The following is a 6,000-nucleotide window of genomic DNA, read 5'->3' as shown; positions in this document are numbered from 1 at the left end:
ACATCTGTGGGTTTAAACTCACAAATATACAACAATAGACTCTGTCACTTACAATGATACTGATCAATAGATACAGTATTAACTTCCTTAAGGAAACTAGTTACTATGTTCTATGTTACTAGCTACATCCGGAACTAGAATACTTGATATAACAGTTTAAACTGTAGTTAAATTAATGTTAAATCATTTATAAAAGTTGCCTATTCTTATGCATACATATGCAGATTCCTTGGTTCCAAGGATGCTAACAGTCTTATATAAACCAAAACTTGGTCAATCTCTGATCAGAAAAAAAAAGTATTTAAGTCAAGATATTGTTTTCTAAAAACAGATATCACCTGGCAACAACATAAAGTATAAGCTCAGTTTCACTTTAAAACCGAACAGAGGCCAATTAATTATCAAAGTAACTAGTTGTGATATTAGGTATTGGTAATTACAAAAACAGCTGAGCACCAATTATGTGTTTCCACTAGGGTATTATTGGTAACTACAGTATTTTACTTGACTTGCATGGTGTAATTCTATTTTCTGAAATTATCTTATCAAGCTTTCTACTAGCTGCAGATGCATGATATAAAGAGAACAATGAATTTCACCAATTAATGAGTTTAAAGTCCAAATACACACACTTTTAATGAGATTTTCACTGGTGTTTACTGTCCATATACACACAGTTTTAATGAGATTTTCAATAGAATAGTGTATACAGTGCACACACACATTTTTAATGAGATATTCACTAGGGCTTGCTGTCAATGTGCACATACTTTTAATGAGATTTTCACTAGGGTTTACATTCACATAGCCAACCAATGTATAATAGGTACCTGTCTTGTAAACTTTAGTATCCCATTTCAAAAACATTTTAAAGATCATTGAGCACACAAAGAAACAAAACAAAAACATTACAAATTAACATCTGCATAATCATACAAATAGCTTGCTTTCATTAATATGGAACAGTATGACTTTGCTATTTTTTATTTAAATTTAATTAATGTATATTATTAGTAATTGTGATCTTGATTAACTCATTTTCTCATTCCTTTACTCTCACACATAATTAGCGATATCATATTAGTACACTTCCCTACTTATTTTCACTTATTGTATTTCTTAGCATGAATCACTACAAATATTCAGGTTATAAGTACACATACTATTAACATATTTCATATATAAATGGTAAAACATACACAAAAATAAGCATTAATATACAGAGTACATCTTAATTAATCACAAGTAACTATTACCAAAATAACATTACAGATTTAAAGATACGAGCTAATTAAATGTAGAACTGTTTCCGTATATAGAAGATCTACTGATATTAATTTAGATAAAGATATTGTATTGTTGGTGTAGTCTTCTCAACAATACAGTCAAGTAAATATAAATACATGTAACCCTTTGAATTTCTACCATCATAAAAAATCTTGATACTGTCCTATACAGTAATTTGTATTTTTTCACTGATCTGTTATCAATAAACAAGCAGTAGGTCTACCTCCCTTCGTACTCCTTTTGTGTTTCACTGACAACACATTTTATGATTCACTTTTTTTAAGATCTGAGATTTTCACTGCCATCTCTATTTGAGGAAGCTGGTGATTATATCAATGAATATCATATAACCAGTGGTAGCAATTTTTTTCTGAAATATCCTAGAAAACATTTGTCAAACCCGAAGAAGATATGAATTTCAGTCAAATATGAAAATTCATCTAATTTAAAATCAATGTTATTCAATTCCAGTATAATTATAAACAAAAGTTGAAAGATCTATTGAATTTATAACATTTTTTTCTGACTCTGGCGAAAGAGATCAAATATTACAAGTGTGAGTAAATTTATAGCACACTTACTAGCCCACAGGGCATTTTCCTACATAATAGAACAATCATTTGAAAAGATGCAAAACATCTTTTTTTGTTCACAACAATATTACTAAACATTTCCTGATTTTACATCTTCGAATCATATCCAAATAGTGCTAAGAAAATTCATAGCAAATTCAGTTCAAAATACTGTTATGTAGCTGTATCACTCATACAAGGGCCCGTTTTCCACTTTTAACATTACAGAGTGTCAACAAATCAAATCAAATGAAAGAAGGGAGAGATTATGCTTTACTTCTCACACTGGACTCAATAAACCACCATTCTACTTCTGATTCTCCATATAAACATGCTGCTTGTTCCTTAACATACAATGTGTTAATGAAGCCGCAGACCAAATTTGATAGAAAAAATCTCTAATTTATCCACATACAAAAAAAGGGATGCTAAAGACTTAAATTTACTTTCAACTCAAACATGAAGTTACACAATTACAACGTATATAGGTTGTGAATAATCAATTTGTTTGATTATTTTCTCAAACACAATCTGTTTGATTTTTCTTTTATGTTATTTTCTTCAGCTTTTACCTCATTGTTAACATACCATGGGCTACATGTCCATATGTATAAATAAAGCAAGGGATTAATAATGATATTTCCAGTTGATATTGTTCATCTGAAACTTTCTATACATGTACATTGTATACCTGACAGTGCAACATAATCTCCCTTTGTCTGGTCTGGTTAGTGACATAAAAATCTGACAACATTATCAACTAAATTTTTGAAGATGTTAAATGAAGAAATGAAATAGTTTTTTTTCTCCTCAGACTAAGACAGAATAAGATGTTTTATCAATTATAAATAATCATATCAAACAGTTCAAACCTGCAACAAACTCCAACCACAATCCATTCCTCAAGCAGAGCTGAAGTATGTATTTTCACTTTTTAAGTTGATTTTCGGATAATCAGACAGATACCAAAATCTTCACTTCTAGCAGATGATTGCATATAACTAAACATGCATGACCAATCAACTTGCATCTTCAACTACCAGTGAATCTGACTGACAAGCTGATTACAGTGATCAGTATAAACACCTGTAGTTACACATTATTACAAGGTATTATGAATGAATATCGGAATTCAATGATGTAAACATATATGGCCTTACAACTATAGTAGGACTATTTCATACTATTGCCAGTGGCTTGATTTTAGAGTTGATAATGTCAACACCATACTATATAAGCGCCTGTGGACATGTCTGGAGCCTGTAGAGGACATCCGATATTAAAACGAATACTAAGGCGTTTGCATTGGATATTCAATTAAATGAGAAATTATTTGTTTCTTGCAAAATCGTTAACCATACCATTGTGACATCTGGATTAGACACGCGCTCAGAAACGCGGTGCTTGAATTCGTCAAACGTGAAATCTGGAAAGGCCATAGTTTGTTTTGAAGTTTTCCCATCACTAGTCAACCTCCACTAACGAAAAAGTATAAGAAGGGGGATAACTCAATAGAAAACAGGTCTTTTTTTTTTTATCTCAACACTGTCTTGAGTTATGCATTGTATTTTTATAAATGTTTTAATTTTGGGGTTTTTAAAACTAAAATTCCTAACCTATATGCCAAAACAGTTGTGTTGGAGCACGGATTTAGATATAAGCTAGTACGCATAGTGTTTGTATATCTGCAACGTATGAGGTATTCTGGATGAGACGACGCACATGTGTTATGTATAAAAAGTAGGTCATTGTGACCTACATTTTGGCCTTTGAACAACATGACAGAACAAGTTTGATTGTGACATTTTCCGTGAATTACTTGGTTACATGGGTTATTTGACTATTCAACATCGGCCTTTTTTGTGGCGTTAGTTTTATTAGCTAGTAGTGTTTGTAAAGTCATCTGTGATATATGTTTTAATTTCTTAATGTGGTCATTTGTTTTGTGTAAGTACATTTTTTTTTATTTATGGTCGTAATAATTGGATTATGATTATCTTATTATATTGATATTTTCTTATTGTTTTTGCCCATAACACATAGATTTATCTATGCTGCTTAAATAGGTCTTGTCTAGGACCGTGGTCCTACAACCCACCTCAGAGGATCTATCCGACAAAAAAAAACAAGACGATTTTCCGTCCTTTTCTGGAGGTTTATAATACCTGAACACCCTCAATAATGGAAAGGTCCATGGAGCACACCAAATTACTGCTGAGATGCTCAAGGCACACCTTGAGCTGACAAGTATTGAGCTAAAAAGGATTTTTGACCTCATTTGGCAGAAAGAAGCAGACTCATTCGCAAAATTCCAAAGAAAAGCAGCCTACAGGAATGTGGACATTGGAGAGGAGTTACGTTGCTGCCACTGGCCAGCAAGGTGCTCAGCAGGATCCTGATCATCAGGATACAGACAGGAGTGGATTCATCACTCAGAAAGGAACAAGCCGGCTTTCGGACAGGCAGAGAAACTGTGGATTAGATCTTCATTCTCAGGAATATCTTGGAACAAGTCAACGAATGGAATGCTACATTGTACATTCACTTCGTCGACTTTGAAAAGGCCTTCGATTCCATGCACAAAGACAGTCTTTGGATCATCATGCGTCAGTATGGAATCCCTATGAAACTGGTCCAGACCCTTTATGAGGACTTCCAGTGCTCAGTCATTGATGAGGGTGAAACAACTGAGTGGTTTCCAGTGATGACCGGAGGGAAACAGGGCTGCTGCATGTCAGGTTTCCTTTTCTTCCTTGTAATCGACTGGGTAATGCGGTGAACAACAGATGGAAGAGAACTGGAATCAGATGGAACTTCACAACAATGATAGAAGACCTTGATTTTGCAGATGATCTTGTCCTTCTTTCATCTGCCATGAACCATCTACAACAGAAGACAACAAGGCTTGAAGAAAATGCTGCCAAAGTAGGACTGAAACTCAACGACAAGAAACGCAAGGTGATGAAAGTTTTTTTTTTTTTTTTTTTGTAATTGTTTTATTTTTCAAGAGGACAACACAATCAAAGAACAAACATAACAATATATCAGATGGATTTGATTATCACTCATCATCACCTATTTGAGAAAAACACACGTCATCATCAGCATTCTCATCACTCTCGATCGAGTAAGTAAGGTGATGAAAGTTAACAGCAGGATTGAAGAGAAGTTGAAGGTGCGAGGGAATGGAGTAGAAGAGGTAGAAAGCTTCACATATCTGGGAACCAATGTGACAAAGGACGGAGGAGGAACAGTAGACATTAAAAAGCGAATAGCTTTGGCAAGTGGACAGTTCAAACGGCTGTCGAACATCTGGCAAGCTGGAGACATCAACAGAAAGGTCAAAGTCTCCCTTTTTAAGAGCCTCATACTATCGGTGTTGCTCTGTGGGTGTGAGACTTCGAAATTGACCAAGGGAGATGAAGGAAAATTATATATCTTTCAAAATAAGTGTCTGAGAAGGAGCTTCAGGATTCGATGGGAGCAGCACATCTCGAATAAGACAGTTCTGGAGATGACAGGAACAAGAAGATAAGCCAGGAGGCGAGAAGAAAGAAATGGATTGGACACGTCCTGAGGAAGGATCAACGAGATGACTGAGCTGTGGCCCTAGGGTGGACACCAGAGGCTAAAAGGAAAAGAGGCCGTCCCAAATCAACTTGGCGAAGAATGGTGGAGGTGGAGCGGAATGGTGCTGGCTGGAGTACCTAGAACTCTGCACGCCGTGCCACCGAAGATCGATAACAGTGGAGAGGGGATGTCCAAGCCTTGTGTGCCTCCTGGCACAGAGAGAATTAAGTTCAGTTAGTTTATTATACCTATCATTAGACTGAATTTTTCTTATATACCGTGTTTTCACAACAGAGACATTCTGTGTATAAATATATCACATGTGATTGTTCGATCTTCTCACGACTCCAACACAAGTAATGTCATATGTGATATCACGTGTGATACATGACATCTCTGACACTTTCTTAATAGGCCGATATGTTTTTCGTAGGTAGTTAGGATAAAACCAAACAGTTACGGTATCATAACATCATTTTTTGTAAAAGTTACTCAGCGTTCAATGTGTATGTAAATTTCGTGTGTGTGAAGATATCATTTCTCAAAGGAAACCGTATGATTCAGTTCAAAC

The sequence above is a fragment of the Ylistrum balloti genome, unplaced genomic scaffold (genome assembly GCF_031769215.1).
Source record: "Ylistrum balloti isolate Yb309-2 unplaced genomic scaffold, AGI_CSIRO_Ybal_v1 Utg369886, whole genome shotgun sequence".
NCBI lineage: Eukaryota > Metazoa > Mollusca > Bivalvia > Pectinida > Pectinidae > Ylistrum > Ylistrum balloti.
This window is presented reverse-complemented; position numbering follows the sequence as displayed.